The 23157-nt window shown below is 42.9% G+C and overlaps 1 protein-coding gene across 2 annotated transcripts in view; it reads left to right on the plus strand.

The window, feature by feature from the left end:
- The first annotated feature begins 1754 nt into the window (after window positions 1-1754).
- The window catches only part of KCNJ6 (potassium inwardly rectifying channel subfamily J member 6), a 223978-nt gene continuing 202575 nt past the window's right edge, over window positions 1755-23157 (plus strand). The window contains exon 1 of one of the 2 annotated variants that reach the window (XM_066370196.1): window positions 1755-2195. The gene's annotated coding sequence lies outside the window, so the exon portion shown is untranslated. The remainder of the gene's footprint in view (window positions 2196-23157) is intronic. The other variant, XM_066370195.1, reaches the window with a different exon arrangement.

Consider the following 23157-nt stretch of genomic DNA (forward strand, 5'->3'; position numbering starts at 1 on the left):
AAAAGAGTAGTGGGAATATCCTTAGCACCAGCTTCACAGATCGAACAGAATGTTCTTTAGACAAGTAGCCAATATGAGCTGTTCTTTTAGTGCTGAAGGGCTATTTCCACCATGATCTTGCCTCTCGCATCCTCAACTCTGCGATCCTTCAGGTATGTTGAGTCCAGTTGATCTTGGTTTATCTTTATCTCCGACACAATCACTAGTTCCAGGAAGCACCATGGAGCCCAAAAATCACATATTGCACATACTATTATTATCTTCTGTACATGAAATATGTGACCCAGAAGTAGGAGCAAGTGAGATTACAGCCATTCAGGGAAAATCAACAATATAATCTCAGGGAGGTGTATGTGGTTGATTTGTGCATAACTGATGATGGAAATTGAGGGTAACACCTCTCAGTATCAAGGACATTGTTATAGAGCAGACAGCATTCTTGAGGGACTGATTGCTGTGTAATTGGAATGCATAAATGTAAGATAAAATAATCTTGGAAATAAGAAGTCTCTATCAACCTTTCAAATGGAATAGGACCACCTTCGTGGAGATGGAGAGTCTAATATCTCTCCACTTTACAAAGTGGCCCAAAATAACCAGTTATCGAAAGGGCCATTACAAAATTACTAGCCAACGGTATTCATTGCTCTTACAATATAATTGTCAACCCATTTATCCCTAGGGCAGAGATGGCATCAAAGAGTGGAGTGTACAGAAAGAGAGGCAAGTTGTGGAAAGGCTTTGGAAATGTGGAGGTATTGTATGTGGTGACCATAAGAAAAAAAAAAAAAAAAAAGAGGTGTAGAAGGGTGCACAGTGAGAGGCTTCCTGGGTAACAACACCAAGAAAGTTAAAAATCAAAAGAGGGAGTAGGCAGTAGTCCAAGGCAAGACAGTCAACTTTGAAGGTAAACTGCATTGTGAATGAGAAAGGTCATAGTGCCTTTCTCTGTTTCCAATACCACCAGAGACATCAGGGTAGGGAGGGTGAAACATCGGTGGGGACCCTCTTCCAGATGCTGTGGACGGACGGTTGAATGGAGCAGAGGGCTGGGTCATCCCCCTCCCACCCAGCCTGCGCGCTGCGCCCCCTCCCGGCCTCGAGGACAGTGCGTGCTCCAGCTTCCGCGCCCCAGGCTGACTCTTCACTTCATCCCAGAGGGAGACAGAGACAAGACCCTCTTCCTCCTGGTGTTGCAAAACCTGAAAGAAGGAGCCCCTCCAACCAACCAATAAAAACTAAACCCCGAGCTATGGCTCTTTCCTGCCTTCCAGACTTGTCTCTGGAAATTACTTAGTGACCAAGGGGTAAAGATAGAAAACGGGAGATAAAGGTGGGAACCAAGTGGCTAAATCCAAAGGTTCCCCAACATTTCCATTTTCGTTATTGCGGAGGTGGGAGTCGGCTTGGTTGCTTCCGCGCAAGCTCGGGTTTGGGGAGGGGTGCCACGCCCTCCCAACCTGGTCCACTCAGCACGACAACGAAGGTGAAGACCGGTGGCGGGGGCGTCTCCGGGTCCCCGCTCCACCCCTCTCCTCCCCCGCCTCCGCCCCAGCCTCTCGGGAACACGCTGTGCGGCCGCAGTTCTCCAGCACGCGGCGCTGCGCTCGCTGCTATCCCCGGAGCCGCGTCGGCGCTGGCGCTGACAGCGCGGCTCAGCCAGTCGGCTGGAATTGAGTAGCATTCACTGAATCTGCGGCTCTCGTGACGTCTCCCTGCGTGGTCCAGCACTTTTCTCTCAGCCGACGATTTTTTTCTTTTTCGCCACTCTTGCCTTTCCCCTCTTCCTTTTCCCCTGCCTCCCTCCCCCGTCCCTGCCCAAACGCACAGTCCCCCGCCCCTCTGGCCCCCGCGCCCAGCTCTGCTCGCCGCTCTCGGCTAGAGGGAGCCAGTGGAGACGGCCGCACCTGGCCAGAGAGGTCGGGCGGGCGGAGGGGTGGGATCCGCGGGCACCGGGAAGCGAGACCCAGCGCCGGATGCACCGCGAAGATGGAGTCTCTTGACAGTCTCTAAGGGCTGCTGTGAAATTTGACCATCTGATTCCAGGGTGGTTTTGTGGGTTCTTTTTTATTTTATTTTCTTTTTTTATTTCCTCCACTCTCCATCCACCTTGTAGTCAATTATTAAATCTTGCTCCGTTCCAAGAGAAGAGATCATGATTGAGTGAAACCACCCTGTTCGCAGCAAGGTAAGCGGTGCGCTGACTTGCTCGAAGGCGAGACGCCTGGCATCAATCTGGGCAAGACGTACCGTGCTCTCGGGTCCCACCTCCCCTACCTAGTCACCGCCGCCGCTGCATGCTTGTCCGCTCGGATAAGAGAAGCAGGACGACCAAGTCAGGGGAAGCCGGTTACATAACAGGAAGGAAATCTGTTTCACACGGTTTTCATTAGCAACTGAAAACTCGCAGAGGGGTTGTTGGGGTCTGCATGCCCCGGGCACGGAGAAGCCCAGGCAGTTATTGCAGACGCGGTTTCAGCAGCCTTGGGCAAAGACCAGATGCTCTGATGGACTGGCAGGGTGGCTTGTGGTGTAGTCATTTACAGTTAGGAAAAACCTATTGTCTTTGCAGAAAGCTGTATCCCTGTTCCTCTTCGCTTTGAGGGGGGAGAGAGGGACAGAGGGAGAGAGGGTGGAAGAGGAAAAGAAAAAGTGAGGGGTGGGGGAGAAACCTGCAGAGAATGAAAAACAATAACTCCTGTTTTCAGTATAACAGGGGATGCGATACAATGGCTACAAACAGTGAATGAGAAGCTCTCCCTAGAAGTCAACTGAATTATTTTGTAATGGGAGAGGTGGCCTTCAGATAAAATGTCATTATATGGCATTTGCGGGGGGTGGAGGTTGGATGAATCTGCTGACTTGCTTCCTCCTGGGTATATTTTCATTTGCAACAAGCTTGTATTAGTTTTAACAGAAATAACATTAGTATTCCCAAAACCTAATAAAAGCGTGGCCCGATCCACAGGTATATCTTTTATACCAGGCTCAATATGGAGTGACACTTGGGGAGAAAACATATTTATTATAAACAGCCACAGAAATGGGGTGAGGTTAGTAGAGAAACAGAATACCAGAATTTTCCAAAGAATCCCGCCTCCACTCCTAAAAAAGGAAGAAGGGGGGAGAACCTCTTGTTCGGGAGTTAGAGATTTATTATGTTTAGAATGCTTCCTGCCTGCTTTTATCTAAAATCTAATGGCCCAAGGGAGCCCCAGCAAAGCCACATTCCTGCTAGCACCGTTACCTGCCTACTTTTCTTCTGCTGAAAAATGGAGGAGGGGGATGCCCGGAGCTGCTGAGAAAGAGAAAGGGGCTAGCTCCAGTCAAGACTGAGCTAAGCTTCGCCCATTTTGCCTGGAGAAAGAAAGAGATCGAGTCTCCATGGCGACTCAGGTGGGAGGGAAGAAGGCAGCGCCAGTTACCAAAAAAAAAAAAAAAAAAAAAAAATCGTTGGACAAAACTTTCCCAGCTCCAGGCAAAGAAATAAGCCAACTGCGTGCCTGTGGAGGGTCCAAAGGCACGGGCTTTTTTCCAACTTTCTGCTGGCATTCAGAGCCGGCCGGTGCCCCCCAAAACCTCCCAAAGTTGCCCTGGAGTCGCCAGGATGGTTAACGCAGCGGGGTCCTGGTTCAGCACCAAGGCCAGAGCACGAGCGCCATGGTTCCCACCTCGCGGTCTGCAGCCCCAGTGAACAGTATTAGCATCTTCGGTCTCGGGAAGTCGGTCGCTTTCTACAAAGCACTGATTTCCTTGCCCCTGCAGAGTCTAGATATCTAATTCTCCATGGAAGTGCGTGGGACAGAGAAGCTTGCAAATCATCCATTTCACGCATGGCGTTGCTTCAGAGTAGCTATTCAAAATCAAAAACACTGAAACAGTGGAGGATCTGAGATGAACTGAGAATGGAGAAATATTTGGTCCTAGGGGAGAAGGGGAAACCACACACACACACACACACACACACACACCAGAGGTCAGTCCCTCAGGACAGTTTTCTAGTTTCAGCTTTGGCTTCAAAAGCATCCATTCATTTTCACCCTCTGGCTCTCCTCTTTCTAACTTTTTGTCAGAGGTAGATGGCAGAAAGGCTTTGTATGAGCACCCTGGTCAACGAGACACCAGCCAACAAAGTCCTGTCCAGCGATCCTGAGACTCACAAGGGAGGGTGGAGAAATAGTTTACTCTTAGTCCAGACCTGGCAGACCCCTAAGCAGCGCTGGTGAGCACCAGGAAACAGAAGAGAGTTAGTGAGATGAGACTAAGTGACTGTATCTTCAAGCCAGTGTGTGAGCAGAGTGGCTAAATTTATAAGGTTGCAGACATAGGAAACTGAGAGTAGGACTCACTTTTTTTAATAAAACAAGGACAAACCTACCAGTTTATTATCATTCGAGTTCCATTTCAGCATTCATACAGGGAACACAGGTAAGTCCCTTTCACATCCTGCCTTCACCTTGGCCCAGGCTCAGGGCCTCATCTTTTGTGGTAGGTCCCCGCACTCCAACCCCCACCCCCAAATGATCCTGTTGAGGAAGATAGTAAGGAAGGTGATCCTCGCATTCTGAGTAGGAACTGTTTAAAAGCGGAGCCCAGGAGTCACAGGTACAGTCTGAATTGCAGAGCCCAGTCAAGGTTTGGCAACTGGTTGGAAACACTAATGAAGCCTCTAGAATATCCTCGGCTAATTTTCTCTTTTGAAGATGCCCTTACATGCACGTGTGGTCTTGAACCAGTTCTGGTTTTGTTATTTTTTAAAGTAAACAAGATATATCTTGGGGGGTTTTTCCTGGGCATGTTGTTGCTTTCTGAAGATGTTGTTTGCAGAGCACTCAGGACTTGGTTAAATCAGTATGTTTATGCCTTCTGGTCTTTTTGTGTGTGGTGTGGGGAAGGTGGTCTTTTTTTTATGATCACTAGTTAAAGCAAAGGCAATATAGCAATCTATCGAAATCTGGGCAAAGGGTGAGATATTGCACTTTTTTACATTTCGGTTTCTGATGGCTATGGACAAGTTGATCTCTTGTTTAATTTATAAAATTGCTGGCAAGAAGTGATGCGTAGTGTTGATTTAAAGCAGCTGTACCCTGGCTTTGCTCCATCTGGTATTATCAGCAGAAGGAAATAGAGATTACTTATGAAGATCAAATCAAGCATGAGTATGGATGATTAGATAAACAAAGTAATATATTTGTGAATTCTAAAGTTCAATTTCTCTCATGAATTAAAAAATAAAGATGAGAATGTAAATAATCTAGGTATAAGGCATTGCTCAGCCAATCATCTTCAGTATTGGAAGATTCCACACTCATGTAGTTAGTGCTAATTTACCAAAATATGGCTTGTTTTCTTCCTCAGGGGTTAATTGTTGAGTGAAGTGTCATTATGTCCTTATGACAGTCAGTAGCACACTCCAGGATAATTGGTTTGTCCGTTTCAAGTCAGATTTATGAAAGGGAACAATTTAAAATTTATCCTTGTGCACTTGGAGGCATTTTGTAATTTTTAAAAACGTTTAATATACCCCCCTGGTATTTCCTAAGCATCAGTGAAATAACATAGTCACTTTTATGACCCAGACCTTTATTTACTACATTGGACTTACACAGGCTGTTTCCTCTGAATATGCAAAAATATTTGAATTTGTTCCATGTTCCTCCCTATCTTCTCACAAACTTATCTCTGCAGGATAAAAAGAAAAGACATGAGACTAGCTATTTAATAAACAGTAGGAATAAAAGTCATTGGAGATTTAAAATAAGTAACTATAGCCTAATAGAAGCTTAACCCCATTCACTGATTTTCACAAGAAGAAAGTGCTATTGTTCCCGAGGGTTGACTGTTGATCATGTGAATCTCCATGAAAACAAGATAAACCCTCTTAGTCGAGATGAACAGGTGGGTTAGACGCAGGTCTTCTCTTTTTCACCAATTTTTCCTTCCTCACATGATATGTAAGTAATATGTAGATTAATAAAGGAAATGGACCAGGCTCAGAACAAGGGGAAGGAAGGAAGCTAGAGGAATGGGGTTTGGTTTGGTTTTTACCAGATTTCAAGTGATAATACTTTGCAAAACAGGGCTTTTATTTTTACTTCATTATATCAGAGCATTAAGGTTGGTAAAATTGAACAAATTTGGATTAATTAACTTAGTGAGATGGCATTTATTGTTTCTTTCCTTTATTTTCCATAATGTTATTTAAGTATTAAATGAGAAATGATTCATCTGGATTCTTACAAAATTGTTAGATTTGCAATAGCAATAAAAGGATGTGGTAGTTAAGTTGAAAAAGCATTGAGACCCCTTTATTGGATTAAGTTTTTCTTTTTAGTTGTAGTTAAAGTGTTTAGGGAGATAGAAAAATAAAGTCATTTGTCATAAAAATAAAATTTTAAGTGCATTTTAAATAATTAGTTCTAAAAATAATTAGAATCCTGTAGAAAGAAAAGGTTATAATTGCAGTCAGGCTCTACTGGTATACTGACTCTCATCTGACAAAACACTGTAATATATACATGCTTGATATCATCTTACTAGCTCTAATTAATAGCATGATGTTATTTTCCTCAAATAAAGAAGGAAACTGTCATCTTTAAAAAAAAAAAGAGTAGTTGGTATTCCCTAAACTGTAGCCTCAATCAGTGTCACATTTTACATTTTCTCTCTACGCCTGTGCTTGGGACCAGGGACCTGCAGTGTACCTCTATCTCTATAGTACTGGTAGTTCTTTTAGTGGTTAGATTTGGGGTTATATTCACCACCAGTTATCTTTCCAGTCAAAGGGATGTGATTTCCCATAAGAAAATTTAACAAAATGAGCCAGTAAGTGAATGTATGGCTAAAAAGAGCCACATCCCTGCCAGCAATTATTTTGTGGGACTAAATCTTAACATGTTAGATGCAATGTGAGAGACAGATCTATAAATTCAGTTTGAATCCTGGGGCTGGCACAGTTTCCTCTCTCAACTTACAGGCATCCACTTTTTTTCCTACCCAGAATAAGAATTGATTTTTTTTTAATGATGTTTTATATGTTTCTCATATCATCTAACAGAAATCTGTGCCGGTGGAACATGCTCTGGTGTCTATATAAATGCATTAGCATCAAACTCCAGTTGTATCCATCAGCATTTACTAGGTTAGGGGAGGTCACAGCCATCCCAATATCTCAGTGGCTTACAAAACAAAGGGTTATTTCTCCTTCACACTACATGCCTTTCCTGGTCAGCTGTGGCTCTGCCCTCTTGTGTCCAGTCCTATCAAGGATATTCCATTTCAGTGTCAGAGGGAAAGGAGAATGCCAAATCAAGCAATGGCTCTTGGAAGTCCTGCTCAGATATGGCACAATTATCCACTCATGTTCCACTGAACAAAGACAAGTCACATGTCACACCAGTGCCAGTGGTCAATAAAATGGAAATGCACATTTCTCCCACAGTGAGTCACTGTAAGACATACAGCAACAGGTGGAGACATATAATCTTCTTAAAGAGAAGGAAATGAATGATTGGGGACAATTATATAATCTACTGCACAAATTATGTGATCTTGATCAAACTTAAGCTCTTGGTTTGCCTATCTATAAAATAAATAATAGTAATAACATCTACCCTAGAGATACTATGAAGATTAATGTGATAATGTAAGAGTCTTAGCAAAATGTCCATCACAAAGCAGGGGCTTTATTAATAGTAGATACTATTATTCACTTGTTACAATGTGCCATTAAGCTCCATCCTCAATGAAGCTATATGGACTGTAATAATTAGATAGCTGCTGCAACTGAAAAATCCTTAGATCTCATGAGCTTAGCAAATAGAAGATTATTTCTCATTCTTATAAATCTAATTGGCTGATGCCATACGGAGACCCAAGCTTATCATCTTTAACAGTTGGCTTCCACAGTCTCTTCAGTATTGATATCCAGATGGCAATTAGGCAACGAGAGGGAGTAGATGATTATGCAGGACATTTTTGATGATCCAGACCTGAAATGTAATTATATCACTTCTGCCCATAGTCTGGGGTCAAACTTAACTGCAAGGGTAGCTGGGAACTGTAAAGTAGCTCTGTGTCCAGGAGGAAGGGAGACTGGTAGGGTGAATGCACTTGAGTCTTTTGCGTATATACCCAATGTTAAACATGCCCATTTGACTTCTTTAATATAAATGTTTGGCATAAAAGAAATATAACTAATGTGGGTAGAGAGTGAGGCAGATCAGATGATTTTTCCCAATGGTGCAAAAATCCCTGATGGCAATAGTATATTGTTGAACCCTAGAATCATTCTTCAGTGGTGTATTTTTAAAAATAAATTAGTTGGGATCTTTTGACTTTTAGAATGGGTGTATTTGGTTCTTACGAAAGAGATACAAATCATATTGTTTGACTTCTGGTAGCTGAACCATGAGACACAAAGAAGAGCTGACTTCACAACCCAAGCTCAGGAGCAAGTTTCTAATCTTGACAATGACACCCACATTGTGTCTAAGAAGGCTGAAGAATTAGATGCTGCCTTCCAGGACCCAGTACTTGCTGTTGACTAGCAATTTTCATTGTTTTGCATCACATAAGCATCTACCAGTTAGACATATGCTCTCGGTCTCAGTTAAATTTATCTAAGAGTCTGTGACTCCTGAAGATAGACCATGTAATTTGAAAGTTGTCTTTTTGAAAACTCTCGCCTGTCTCAAGAAGAGTAGACATCCTTGGAAACTATAATCTATACCTTTTCAGTAGGAGGGAGAAACCAGCTTTAATGACAAATTTATAATCTAGAAAGGAGAAAAATCTGGGGAAAACATATGAGAAAGCTATGAGAGAAAGAGCCAGAACCAATGTGGTGGTGTTCCATAATGCTTCCAGCTCTTACATGTTATTCTCACCCCTCAAACTTGGGTGCCAAAACCACAGCCCTTGTTATAAGGCCCAAGGCTGCCAATCTGATGTGGTAACACCAACCACTCGTGAGTTCATCCTTCCATACTGGGTTAGAGAACTCCTGAAATTTTAAATAACCTTGCTGTTCCAAAGTGAATAATGTTCTCTAGTGGAACTTCTGTTTAATGAAGAGTCTCACCAGTGAATTCCCTAAATATATGATATATTCACTCTCTTGTATTTTCCCCAGTCGTCCTGGAGTGGCCAGGCATATAAAGAGAGAGGACACAAGAGGTAGAAGGCAAATGAGGAATGTATTAGAGTTGTGCTGTCATAGAAGGGATTCCTTCATGACAAAGAGGCCGGATCAAGTGGCCTTCTTTTTTGTCAGCAGCTGAGCAGTATCCAGTGTCAAGTCAATGCCCTCTGTGTCTTCTTTCTGGCCACAGGTGGGTCTCTGCTGGTCAGAAAGAAACATCAAAGCTGACAGACATCAACTTTGGTCTGTGGTTCTCCGAGTATGTCCTCAAACCAACAGCCACAACATCACCAGGGAAACTGATTTGACAAATGCCAATTCTCAAGCCCACTGAATCAGTAGCTCTGGGGCTGGGCCAACCATCTGCATGTCCCCGCCGGGATTTCAGTGCACACTAAAGTTCGAGAGCCACTGGCTTAGATCTTCCTCAAATCTGCTCTGAGGAGGAACTCTGGGGCTGCTGCCCGTCTTGCATACGTCTCCTCAGAGCGAAGACCTCCCAGGGTGTGCTCTCTTGAAAGCTCTGAAGCCACAGCTAGAGCTGGACCGCCTGTCCTCATCTTCCACTGCAGGACCTGATCTAACCTGGACTCAGTGTTGAGGACAAAAGACAAAAATAAAAAGGCTTCTGTTCCAACAGATAAAATATGCGGAACCTCACTAAGTGGCAAAGATAATGGGCACGAAGCAAGGGCTTCTTTTTGCCCTCACTGTACAAATAAACTGCTTAATCTTTTAGAATTCCAATTACTCCACCCAGAAGTTTGAATTCTTATTTTAATTTAATAGTCTCATCTCTTATTCCTTAAATAAAAGATGGATGCTATCAGTGAAATAAGAATGGTGTACTCTTGAGAAAGGCCACATTACAAAAGTTAAATAGAGGGCTTATCATGGCAAACCTTCTTCAGTCAAGTGAAAAATAATTATAGTTATACAAGTGTTTACTTCTACTTAAAATATCTCTTGACCATCTGCATATTTCCAGAACCTGACCTTTAATAGCTACACCCTGAATTGTCATGGCTTCTTGAACCAGTCAGTCAACAAATCTTGAAGTGGACCTGCTATGTAAAGAAGACACAGGGGGATACAGAGAGAATGTCTTGATTTCAGCCCTCAGAGGTATTAGACTTTAAATAAATAAGAGTAGCAATAAAATAATTTTATACAACACAAAGAAGCATAGCATTAAATAAGAGAGTGCTAGACTTTAAGGGAGAGAAACTGGTGTAAGGGCTGGTGTAAGAAGCATCTGAGGATATGGTGGAAGGTTATGGAGTCTTGGAGGAAGAGTAGGGTTTTGGTGGAGAAAGGGGCAAGGGAGGGCTTTCCAAATGAGAAATATATCTGCATGCAGTAAGTATTGGCAATGAGGGCTGGTCAGTAGGAGTGTGGAGAAAACCAAGAGCCATGCATTGGCATGAAAACTTGAGGTCATAGATCTTTGAGAAGTGACTGTTTTCATTGGGAGCAAGAGGGAAGATACACAGAGATTTTAACTTGGCAGCTGTGGGCAAGGCAGACTTGAGAGGAAATACTGGGCTTATGAGAAAGCCAGATGCTGGCAGGAGGGCAGGGAGACCAAAGTACACTCAGAGCAGTAGACTAACAATAGAAAAATGGTGCCAATCTAGCACCTCCAGTGGTGCTGAAGTCAGAAGATCACTTATGAGCTGAGAGGCTGGGCTGATGATGGCTTCAGCCCAAAGAAAGCTCTAACATCACACCCCATGAGCAAGAGGGATTGCACGTGGCCATGGTCCAAGTGTGGAGCAGAGGTCATTCAATGAATGAATAATGTGGTGAGGAGAAGGCTGAGTGAGCACTACAGCAAAGAGGTAGAGCCGTAGTTAGAGCAGAGGCTTTTCCTGCTCACGGGCAAGCAATTGACTGCAGCATTTAAGAGCACGCCTTTGGGGATTTTTCTTTCCTTAGGCATTGTAGGCACAGGTATGTCCAGGAATATGAATGGGATCTTTGGTAATTCTGAAGATGATGGGACTGTTTTATTTTGTGATATGGAGCAGAGAGAAGACAGGACTGCTTTCTCGTTTGCAAAAAAAATATTGCTTGATATTCATCTCACAGTCATTTATAGTTACAGATATCAAACAGCAGCACTTTCTCTGCTCATAGAACAACACTTACTTAAGGGTCTATGGAAGTCACTCGGACTGTGCCTGACTCTTAATAGCGTGACTGAAGACCACAAGAAACCTGGAGTCCTAGGTGACTCCGTTCAGAGTTCCCACAGGACTGCCACCCATGGAAAAATATAAAATTATGTGAACTGTCCTTAGTCCAGAAATAACTTCCTCAGCCATTCAGCACAATGTGAGGTGTGGATCATTCAATGTAAGTGAAGATCATTTTTATAAGACTTCAAAATCATAAAAACAATGAGCTAAAATACCTTGCTCTGAATTTTGTTTTTCAGGCAAATAGTTTGGCATGCATCATTGAGATAAGAGTCCTGACTCTCTGTTACTGCTGTGTACATAGTGGAGATTATTTTAAATTAATATTGCTGAATCTTTTGTGAGATGTGGCTATCCTGGGGAGAACCAAGAGGTTGTGGTAGGCACTGGGTAATAATGGCTATCATTAGGCAGGGTTATCAGACCAAGAAGGAGCTTGCCTGAAAATTCTTGGTTGAAAATAATCACCCAAACAATGCCAAGGTCATCCACAATAGCCCACTCACAACATTTGTAAAACTTGGATTTTAGAACAACTGATGAAGGTAACACCATGGTTATAGTGACACACAAAATTAAGGATAGGATAATTTAATTAAAATCCACCAAATGTTTTCAAATAAACCTCCAGTCCTCATCACTGAGTTAATAAGATTTTGTTAAAATAAGCAATTGTTAAACTATGCTAAACTTTTTTTTTTGGTTACCCCCAGCCAATCCAAAGTAGATTGTCCTTTTATTGCAAAAGAAAAAAGAAGAGTTGTATCAGGAGTCTATTAACACTGAAGAAAGAGGGACCCTAGGTGTTCTTGTGAGAAATCATAATCCTTGCTGAACTGCTCAAGATCTTGCAATATGCAGGTCTTTATCTGTTTTATTCCTTTCATCATATAAGGAATCTGGACTCAGTTTACTTCATTCCTTGGTAAATTTCGAGGTGACCTAGAATGAAGGAACAGTAGACCCAAGGAGAGCCGTGATCAGAGCGCTGAGTGATGAGCCCTGCATACCCAGCCTGGCTTCTTCCCATGCTCGATTCCAGACAGAGAGAAGCTGGCTGACACATTTGTGTCCCATTTTCTAATCACAAAACAGATCAAATCACTCTGTGTCCTGACAGCACTCCTAAGATTTCATACATGACCAATGCTGTGAGAAAAAGCAAGAGACGTCCCTTTGAGTTGACAAAGAAAGAGAAAACCTTGAGTTGGGCCTTGAAGCTCTTAACACAAGAGAAGGATCTCAGAGAGTAAAAGGGGAAGAGACAGAGATTCTAACAAGCAGAGGAAACAGGCTGGAGATCTGTGCAAGAGTCTTGCTGAGACACGGCCTTCTGACACCCTGAACCCTCTTGAAAAGGAAAGAAGGGTAACTTGTTTGCTGCATTTCAGAGAAACCAAGAGGATAAAGTAGGTGATTCCTTGAGTTAAATGCTCAGGCCACTAAATTTGAGATGCCAGTTGGAGTATATTTGTAAATGTCCCCCAAATGCAAGGTCATGTTCTCCTAGTTAGGCTTTCTCCCTCTCACTGTGACCACTGCTCCAAGGGCCTCACGGGGCCGCCACCCCATGGGCTGGAGTGTGCCTGCATGCTTTACTTCTGTGCCAGGCTCGAGCCCTTTGCCAACATAGGGTAGACTTAGACATCACTGTTTCCTGTCTGTCTCCAAGAGTTTCATGAAGAGCCATTCAACATACGATGTTTGAATAATATTTCTCAAATGTCTAAAGGGCTCTGATTCCCATAAAATTATTGGAAGCTATTAAAATTATTTAAAAGAAGCTTTGTTTGGGAAATGAATACAGACTATATATCCCATGCAGTCAAATGATAGCCATTTCTAAAAAGTTCAGGGAGGACCCACTGAACAAGAAGTAAAACTCAGAAATTCTGGCAGCCCTGGCCAGTTGGCTCAGTGGTAGAGCGTCAGCCTGGCGTGCAGGAGTCCCAGGTTCGATCCCTGGCCAGAGCACACAGGAGAAGCGCCCATCTGCTTCTCCCCCTCTCCTTCCTCTCTGTCTCTCTCTTCCCCTCCCACAGCCAAGGCTCCATTGGAGCAAAGTTGGCCCGGGCGCTGAGGATGGCTCTGTGGCCTCTGCCTCAGGAGCTAGAATGGCTCTGGTTGCAACAGAGCTGAGCATCGCCCCCTGGTGGGCATGCTGGGTGGATCCTGGTTGGGCGCATGTGGGAGTCTGTCTGACTGCCTCCTCATTTCCAGCTTCAGAAAAATACAAAAAATAAAAATAAATAAATAAATAAATAAACTCAGAAATTCTGGATATGGAGGTCAGAGAGAAGATATAAGAGAAAAAAGAGCTCTTTTCTTAAAAATGTGTACTAGTGAACACGTCTGTTTTAGACATCACTTAAACACAGTATTTGAACGCAAGAGGAGAAGGAATCGATGTGTGTTTCCAATGGGACGAGGAGGTAACTTTCTCTTCTCTGAGCTATGTCAAACCAGGAGCTCAGTCATTTCCAAGTCCCTGGTTCCTGACACGTTTATGTTGGTCTTTTCCTCTGGGTTTGTTTAAATGTCTCTAAATCCTAAGCCTTGTGCCACTGACTGTAACCACAGTTCCTACCATGACACCTGAGAGACTGGAGTTAACTCTCAGTCACGCAATCCTGTAGAACATGGTCCCCAACCCCCGGGTCGCAGACCAGTACTGGTCCGTGGGCCATTTGGTACCAGTCCGCAGAGAAAGAATATATAACTTACATTATTTCCATTTTATTTATATTTAAGTCTGAACGATGTTTTATTTTTAAAAAATGACCAGATTCCCTCTGTTACACCCGTCTAAGACTCACTCTTGACGCTTGTCTCGGTCACGTGATACATTTATCCGTCCCACCCTAAAGGCTGGTCCGTGAAAATATTTTCTAACATCAAACTGGTCCGTGGCCCAAAAAAGGTTGGGGACCACTGCTGTAGAATGAGCTTTGACAGACACTGAGCTCTCTTAGAGTTCTTTAACTTTCTTCTCTATCAGGGTTTCAAGCTATAAAATAAGATAGTTCAGGAAAATAAACTCAGTACATTAGGAAGCTATTTTCTCTATCCTTTGTTTCTAAGAGGTTGTGGAAAATTATAATAAGCAATTTAATGATCTCACACTGTTTTAAAATGCCAAGTAATATGTTACATCAGGAAGCTGGTGCTACTTACAGCTTGACTTACAGGTCTTTACAAAAGAAATAAACTTACAAGTAGAAGAGTGACCCAGATATACCAAGGACACCCACATCACCGAGACTGAACTGTGTCCGGCATGGCACACTCACCCACACAGGGAGGTGAGCTTATGGTTTAGAAAGAGCTCTAACAACTGAATTTGAAATCCTAGGTTGTAATTTTGTTTGCTTTTGAGTCAAAGAGATAATCCAAATAATTCAATTAAACCAGATTCCCACCCCTCTCCACTCCTGAAGCAGTTTTAATCATCAAAGTTTTATAGCAAAGTCAATACTGAATCCTGTAAGTAAAATGAGCTGCATAATGTAGAGGGGCTCGTGAGTGCGGATGGGGAGAGCAGCCCGCATGTGTGCGCGCCTCTCTAACCACACAGTCTGTCTGTGGTTTCCATACAAGTCAGCCCAGTGACACTTCCAGCAATGAAATGCAGAGAAAATGTGTGCTGGGTACAGCTTGACTTCTGAAAACCAATCTTCTCTTTCTCTGAGGTAACACTTAACCTTAAAGGAAGTTGCCAGTTTTAACTCTTCCATTGTTTTAACACTTCAGCAAAGTTAGGCACGTTTATTCCTCATTCAGAAAAGTTAAAATTTTTTTGACATTCCTGAAACTTGTCCTTATACAGCTTGACTACGTCAATTTATCTTACCTGGACATTTCCCATTTATTTGTTAAATAAATAAGTTACACTCAAGGTAGGAAAAATGTAAAGCTCTGGCTGGGTAGCTCAGGTGGTGAGAGCATTGCTCAGATAGGCCAAGGTTGCAGGTTCAATCCCCGATCAGGGCACATACAAGAATCAACCAGTGAGTGCATAAATAAGTGGGACAACAAATTGATGTTTCTCTCAATCTCTCTCTGAAATTAATAAATTTTTTAATTTAAATTAAAAAATGTTAAAATTTATATAAGCTCCAAAAAAGGAAGTCAGGAAGGCAGCAGGAATCAGGAAAAAGGAGGGATGGGGAGAGGGAAGGAACTCCACAAACAGTAAATACATGTGTTTATTTATATTTTTTAACTAAAACAAGATTGCCTTATATACACTAGCCTGTCTCTTGTTGTTGGTTTTTTGTGTTTTTTAACCAGATAATACAGCGTTAGCTTCTTTCCAGATTAGTAGTTATGGATGATTGGAGATTTCTTTTCCTTGTTCTGGTGGCTTTCCTCCCCACACCTCAACCCCTTGCCAATGTCTTGGAGCATGATACATACTTGCTACCTCAAGGCCTCTAACCCCCTGTTTCCTCTGCCCCAAATCTTCTCCCTCTAGATTTCCCTTTCTCCCATCAAATCCTTCGATTTGCCACCTTCTCAGGGTGGGCTTCCATTACTACTCTCTATAAATCGTGACTACACCGACCTTCCACCCCTCTCTATCATACGCTTCTTCCTTCTCTGAGTTAATTTTCCCCATAGTATGTGTTGCCTTCTAACATGCTGCATAAATTAAACATTGATTTTCATTATATTCTGTCACCCACAATAGAAGGTCAGCTCCCTCAGGGATACAGTTCTGTTTGTTTTGTTCACTGGCTATATTTGCCAGGGTCTCTAGAGAAACAGAACAAATAAAAGATTTGTATGTGTCTATAGCTCATCTAGCTCTGTATAGATATAGATAGATGATATAGAGATAGAGATAGATATAGATAGTATTTTTTTCTAGGTTTAGATGGATGAAATAGAGATACAGATAGATATAGATAAAGAGGTTTATTATAAGGAATTGGCTCATGCAATTATGGGGCTGGGAAGTCCATGATCTGCCATCTGCAAGGTGGAGACCCAGGACAACCAGTGGTGTCATTCATCTCAGGTCCATGGGCCAGAGAACCAGGGGGTCTGATGATCAGTCTGAAGACAGGAAGAAATACACTGTTCACAAAAATTAAGGGATATTTTATCACATCATAGTCATTTTGAAATATCCCCTAATTTTTGTGAGCATAGAATGAGATGCCCCAGCTCAAGCAGTGAGGCAGGAAAAAGAAAGGTAAATACATCCTTCCTCCACCCTCTGTTCTACTCAGACCTTCAACCAATAGGATGATGCTTACCCACCTGGGGAGGGCAAATTTACTTTGCTGAGTCCACCAGCACAAAGGCTAATTTCATCCTAAACATTCTCACAGACAAATCCAGAAATATGTAATCCGGGCACCACAGGGGTAGTCAGCATGACATAGAATGAACCATGGCACTGGTGTAGCCCTAGCTTCGCAAACTTTGCCCAGCGCCTGGTAGGTACTGACTATTGTTGAGTAAATATAGAACGTTGTTGTGATGGGTGCAACACAGGCAGTTCTAAAACATGTTTACTGTGCATTTATGACATTTTAGACACTTGGTTGTTTTTCTTTCTTGTTTTCAACGCTGCTATCATCAGCATCCTACACACACTGTACACACCATGTCAGAATGTCTCTTTACTATAAAGTATTTAAATGCAACGGCTGGGTAGAAGGGTGGGCACTTTTAGTGAGTCTTGCTGCATTTCACCGAACTGCCTCAAGAGAGGCTATGCCTTTGACCTTCCACCAGAGTCCAACAGCAGGACACTCTCTGACCCACTCGTCCACTGATCACATGAACAAGCTAACTGGATGCAAAGATGTGTAAAGAAACCAAACCAAGTCCTTCTAGCTATAAGAACCTGTGTCTACTTGAGCCACTCAGCCACACAGACCAGTTTATAAAGAAGAAATTAATATCAGACATTGGGCAACAACTTCCATATGGTGGAATTCATACGATAGGAGTTTTCAGAAATAAAGTCCCAGTCTTTAAGCTAGGTGATTCTCACAAGAACCCCATTAGGAATGGCCCAGGCTATTGTCCCATTCAGTAGATTGTGAACCAAAAGCCAAGTTCACACAGGTACATTGTGCAAGATGACAGGACTAGTAATGAGTCAGGAACCCTGACATCTGGCCTTGAACTCTTCCCACCTCAGCCCTTTCAACATTCTCCCAAACTTTAGTAAGATACATTCTTCAATCTGTGAGTGTCCAAAGTGTGTCCTGGGAAAGAGTATTTGAGGAGGGTTAGAAAAACTGTGGTAGTATACTAGCTTCTTGAAATATTATTATGACTTTTAAATTTGAGAGCTAGGGAGTTGGGGAAAGAAAAGGGGGGGTAGGAGGGAGCAGGAGAGAAAGAGAGAGAGAACAGTCGAGTTCCAACTAAAAGGGGAGTTTCCTTAACAATAGCTTTGTAGTCTCCTTGGCCACAGTTCAGGGCCAAAACAGTTTGCTCTCTGAGTTCACAAACTATTATTAGTTTCACATACGTAGGAATATCATTAAAGAGATGCCATGGTTTCTACTGAGATTATTCACAAAAGATAAAAAGATCTATTCCCCCTGCCACCATCATCCCCCTCCAGGCACATCTCAGTGCAACATTTCTCAGTAGACAGAGCCCGCTCTCCCTTTATTAGCTGATTTCCCCCTTAAAACATAACACCAGTACATTCATTTGAAGGTTGAAGATTTCTCCTTCTTAACAGCAGGAAAGCATTTGTATTTGTGTGTGTGTGTGTGTGTGTGTGTGTGTATTTTACTATGTGAGATTTTTACCTGTCTTATTTGAAAACATTGAAAAATACTTTCTTGTCAAAACAAAATATTTAAAAGTTTTGTCTGTATTCAAACGTCAGTGTAGAAATAGTGAAAAGACGGCAATCATCATTAACATCTAGACATTTTTGCATAAAATAATAAGAAAATAAATCTCTTTGCCTGACCATGACTGTCATTTTTAAAAAGCACGACTGCATCGATATTATAATGATTCAGTTCTTCCAATCTTCCACTGTACAGTGCTTTGGCATTACCCACGTTTGACAGATGGAAACACTGAGGCTCAGAAAGAAATAGCTTTCATCCCAGTTTGTGGATTCCAGTCTGTAATTCCATCCACCAACTATAGCCTTTCTAGAGGAAAAAAAAAAGCAGGAGCACATTATTGGCTTTTTTTTATTATTTAAAAGAAATGAAATCCACTGGGAACAGCTCGTGAAAGGCACTTCACAGTGGCCCATCTGGAGTGGAATTTTCCATGACCCGTATAGACTCTGGATTCAGTCTGATGACCACTCAGATGCAAAACAACAGATTTCCATGGGTGCCAGGTTAGAATCCGCACTGAAGATACTCAGACTAACAATGCCCCAGGGCAATCTTGGCCATCGAGCCTACAGTTTTAACAGGGCTGTAGTAACCACCGTCCCCCACTTATTTACACACACACACACACACACACACACACACACACACACACACGACACTGCTAACAATCCTCTGAGCCTCCCAGGCAATTTGAAAGGACAGCCAGCCTGGACAACCCACATTAGCAAGTGCACGCAGCCGAGTGGTCAAGCCTTGATTTAGTGATGAAAGGAACCTTCCCGTATCCTTCTCAGGAGCTCCAGCTCAGGAAATGCTTTCCTGTCTAATTTCTTTGCTCTTTAGTCCCTCTGCAAACAGGAATTGGGTCCTGCTGGTGCCCAGGCGCTGTGGTAGCTCAGGAACCAATGAGAAGGGCTTGTCTTACTGATGGATGGAGCAGAACACTGTGACTTGTATCCTGAGTGATTCTAGGCCCCTCCCACTTTAGAGAAGTTGAACTTGGTAAACCATGATGGATCTTTGGAACCTTGAGGACAAACCATGTTGCCTCATAAACCCTTAGAAAAAGTCATAATTTTGGTTATCTCTAAAGTTCTGGACTATTATTAGAATTTTAGGGGGAAAAAGCTCATCTGGCATAACAAAGTTGTGTGTACTTCTCTTCCTTGTTTAGAATATATGTTTAATTAGAAAATAGTAAATATGACAGACACTGTGAGCAAAATCTAAAAATAAAGTGATAATCTCTAGATTTCTTTGAAAAGCATAAAATTGGAATCATCACACTCCCATGTTAACAAAAAAATTTGGAGAAAATGTGGTTCTATTGGTGCTTCCCCCGCCCCACTACATTACATCTGGGGGACCCAAGAGTGGTCTCAAAAGTCAAAAGACAAATTTCCCAGCAGGAAAGTGAATACTGCATGCGGGAGTCCAGGGGTAAGTGTGCTGATTTTGTGCTGTGAGTTAGCGTTTCTCCAACTTCGTGCACAGGAACTGCCTGGGGCCCTTATTAAAATGCAGGTTCTGACTTGGGAGGTCTGGGGCGGAGCCCGGATGCCGCATAGCCTTGGCGGTGCCGGTGCTACAAGGCTCCAAGGAACCTCCACTTACTCACCATGTGCCTTGTTCCTCTGTCGAGTTTAGAGAGACATCAAGGAAGGAGAAACAAGCTTCTAGAACTGAACTTCCCAGGCCACCCCCTTTCTATGTTTGTTTTGAATGGTAAAGCAAGAATTATAAAGGCTTTCTGAAGTTAAAAAGTGTTCAAGGATGCCAGGAATTTGTTTACATCATAATTTAACGGATAGCTTCGGGATTTCAGAGGGCATGGTGCTGGAGAGAGTCCGAAAGAAGAAAGAGGAAATGCGAGGCCAGCGCTGAGCTCGGCTTGTTTGTGTCTATTTTTGACATTGCTCTGAGTTATGTATACAGCCTCTTCCTGCCAAAGTGAATTACAGGAACTTGGAAGAGGTTATTTATTGAAATATTTTAGAATTGGATTCTACCAAAACCATCTTTTTAAAGTAAACAGCTTCAAATGGAAGGACCAAGGAAATTTCAGCTGCTGTCCTAGGAATGCAGATCAGAACCCACTGTGGTACTTGTTGAAGAGAAATGTCAAAAAGCAGCAATTCCAGAGAAGGGAGGGCAGCCAGCAGGACTGAGCAAAGAAAGACCTCCTTCTGCCGCCAGTGACGGGCAGCACAATTCGCCATTTCTGTGGGGTGTACTAGAGTCGGTTCTGACCAAAGACATCAATATTTTTCTGCAAGAAGGAGGATAAAGTTAAAAGAAATACCCAAGAACTGCATGAAAATCTTAAAAGGAACAAGATGGGAATCTTAAAAGGAACAAGATGGGTGGCAAAGAATGTTAAAACTCAGGATTGTTCACTTTCCTGGACAGTTGTTTTCTTCTGAAAAAAAAATATTATAACCTCGTCACCTTTCCAGCATAGGTAGAACTGAGGGTTGCCTCAAACACCCTAAGCCTCGTGCCCATTCTGCACTCCTTTTCCCAGCTTGTCTTCCCATCTTAGCCCAGCCTTTCATCTCCACCATTGCCTCTACCCAGTTCCCTAGAGGAGACCTACATGAGCAGCCTGCCTAAATGCATTTGCCCAGATACACTCTAAATTTTCCTTTCCACTCATATCTACCAAATATTTTTTAAAAGCCACTTTTTCAGAACTGATACAGAAGAAATATGGCAGACTACTAATATACATTCACTCTGGAAGTGACTACATGACTATTCTGTGTCCTCTCCTGAAATTTTGATAATTTCGTAATAACTATTCAGAAATGGAGTGGCTTTGTTATCAAGCAGATTGATGACAAGATTGTTCCTTCTGGAGAGGTGGCACCACCTGAGCCCCCGCCCCTCACCATGCCCTGCACTTAATTGGGATGCTCTGTCTGACTTGCAATGGTTCAACCCCCTGACTACACATGAGCACCCCCTGGGGAGATTGTAAAAATACATCCATGTCAGCTTCTCACCCCAAACTAATTAAGTCAGAACCACAGTGAGGAGCAGCCCCTGCGTTGATGGTTTTCAAAGCTCCCCACATGGTTTCCGTGGACAGCCAGGGTTTAAGGAATTGTCATCAGGATGTTTTCAAAAGGAATCTGCAAGTTCTTAAGTGGTTATGCTCCCTACATTTTATTTTATTGCCAAAAATTATTTGAAAGTCATGTAGTATATATCTCCTTCCCAACGTGCTATATCCTCTCCCCATCCTACACCTACCACCCTCAACCCACATCCACCATTTCCACCACCACCACCATCACTCATCACTACCTCCACAACCACCACCATCATCGTTGCCATCACTCTCATCACTACCTCCACCATCACCATCACCTCCACCACCACCATCACCATCACCATCATTACCATCACAGTCACCTCCACCACCACAATCACTATCATCACCGCCAACAACAACAAGAATTAAAAATGGTAAAATACGGAGCTAAGGTACTTATCTCAAATTATCAACCATTATATTGGGGCCTTCAAACCTTTAGAGTTTATATGGGGAGGGGTTATCAGGGGGACTGGGAGCTGGGAGCTACAACACTTGCAACCTGGATGCCTAAGGGTAATTCTGGCTTTAACTGGGTATAGGAAACCCTGGAATTAGTCCCCGTTATCCAAACAGTCTGCAAGTAGTCAACCTATCAATCTCCCTTTTCACAAAATTACAAGATGTATTAAAGTTTATTATTTTGGAGCTTTTAGGGACATATATCTTAAAAGTAATGTTCAGTAACCCTTGGTTTTCCAGCTGGTATGAGCCCTTGGTTGGTGTGAGACCAAATATTGATCAACATAGAAAAAGTATTTCTGCTCCAAACTAAAATAATATACTGTGCAGAGTGGGCAGAGGGAGAGAAAGAGAAAGATACCCTAGCTTGCTAACTTGCTTTTGTAAAACAGGTGTTCACTTCATTCCCTCCAGCATGTCCCGCTGAGGGGCCAGCCCATGAGCCACTCTATGAAAACAAAAAGGAGAGAAGCCTCCTGCCTGTGCCTCTCGTTCCTCTTGTTCCCTCTATGACTCACCCCTCAAGGGTAATTGAACGTTACTTACTTAGAGTCAGGAGATCAGGCCCTCAGAATTCCTTGTGTTTAATTTCAGGGAGAAATTTCTAGAATTTAACAGACTTTCAAAACACATTCTTTTCTAGGAAACACTCTTATTGAGTTGCCCCCACATGCCATCTTGCTATATTCGATTTTGAAAAGCTTTTGGGGAACAATGCAGTAGGCTTCAGCTTCCCATAGGCTGGCTTTGTTTGCCATCTTGCTCAGATGGGGGCAGGTGGGTAGCATGATAATCAGCCCCCTCCTGGACTGTGCCAGCGTGGCGTGCTTCCCATGAGTGTGGGGCGTGCAGAAGAAAACCTTTTGACACACAGCTGCTTCGTTCTATTTCTGTGTATGGGATTTGCATTTCCATGGCTCTTTCAAGCCCCCAAAGTCAGAAGTCCCAGGGTGTGTTGCAAATGTGGGAAGTCTGTGTCCAGTCATGAGTGGGCTTGGCGCTGCGTGGTCCAGCACTGCCGACGGGGCCACGTACTCTCTGTTAAATGCTGTCTGTAAAATGTTCTCTGGAAGACATGGGCCTTTCCTGGAGGGTTTATGACAGATTTATAAGTCTCAAGTTCTTGCCTTAAAAATATGAACGGGTTGTCAAACACTTTAGAGAAACGTGTTAAGTTCCACAATCTGATTTCCCTAAATCCAGCATCCAGACCAGGAAGCAGCAAACATGGATTTCTGCAGGCTAGCTCACTGCGCTGAGTTGAACTGTGTCCTCCTGAGAGATAAGATAAGTGCAAGTCCTAACCCAAACACTTACAGGTATGGCCTCCTTTGGAAATAGAGTTTTTGCAGATGTCATCAAGTCTGAATCAAGCCATTAGGATGGAGCCCTACCCAACATGACAGGGTACTTATTAGAAGA

Source organism: Saccopteryx leptura, chromosome 2, assembly GCF_036850995.1.
Source record: "Saccopteryx leptura isolate mSacLep1 chromosome 2, mSacLep1_pri_phased_curated, whole genome shotgun sequence".
Lineage (NCBI taxonomy): Eukaryota > Metazoa > Chordata > Mammalia > Chiroptera > Emballonuridae > Saccopteryx > Saccopteryx leptura.